This window comes from Papaver somniferum, unplaced genomic scaffold, assembly GCF_003573695.1.
Source record: "Papaver somniferum cultivar HN1 unplaced genomic scaffold, ASM357369v1 unplaced-scaffold_10, whole genome shotgun sequence".
NCBI lineage: Eukaryota > Viridiplantae > Streptophyta > Magnoliopsida > Ranunculales > Papaveraceae > Papaver > Papaver somniferum.
Window position 1 is genome coordinate 1,679,538 of NW_020618825.1, and position 1,105 is coordinate 1,680,642.

A 1,105-nucleotide genomic window follows, 5' to 3' on the forward strand; every position below is an offset into this window, starting at 1 on the left:
GGTGGGGGGGGGAGAAGAGGGGGGGTTTATTTTCCTCAAACTCAAGATGAATATGGAAGTGATGAATGTCTTGAGCCAACAATTGAAGAATCTAATGACCTAGAAGAAGAAAAGTGAGCTGAAAATAATCTGGTACATAACTTATGTGGTGAAGATTGTGTTTTTTCCATGCAAATGATAGATTTGGGTTTTAGATGTTTAGATTATGCTGCTCAGAGTCGTCAGTGTCGACGATGATCTAAACTTGCCGAATACTATAGTCGGCTCGGTTTTGATTACCAAATACTACGAATTTTCATGAGCAGTAGTTTAGTCGACACTGCTTTTGTAAATACAAACGTACCAACTATTTTCCCTTGTTAAAGTTGTCACCATCGAAAATATGAACCCTGCCGGCGCGTCATTGTTTTGAGTATGTCGACCCTGCCAGCTGTTCTTTGGGCGTCATTATTTTATTCTTCGACCTTTCCGTCTATTCTTTGGTCGTTGTTGTCTTTTATATCGACCTTGCCGACTGTGGTAGCATATATCAAGTAACTTGGGATGTTTTGTAGATTTTATTGGTACCGATGCCGGATCAGCCTAAAGCTCACAGTGTTAGAGGTCCTAATACTTCCGCACATTATACTAATGATTGTGAATGGTTAGAAAAGCACGAAGCAATCAGTTGATTTGTTGAGAAAGCAAAAGAGAAGATGTGCGCCCTAGTGAAAAACACCCAACAAAAAAAAGGTACGCGGTTTGAAATGGTTTGCAAGTATAGTGGATTGGATGTAAGTCACAAGAAAAAAGGTTATGTGTATGTTAAGAAGACCAATAGGGTGTACAAGACGAAGTCAAAGAAGTGTGGATGCCCATTCAAGATTATTTTTTGGAGGAACGAACACACCAATTACATGTGGAGAATGAATAGATTTTAATTTGGTTAATATACATCTCCTACTGCAATTTTATAAGAAATAAGAACCCCTGACAACCATCAATGGTGCATTTGCTACTTTCAAAGGGACAACAATTTGCAAAATGACCACTTAGTGTACAAAGACTACAAATAATTGGTTGTGTTGCACTTGAACCTTCCATTCTTTATGCATGGTTGAACATG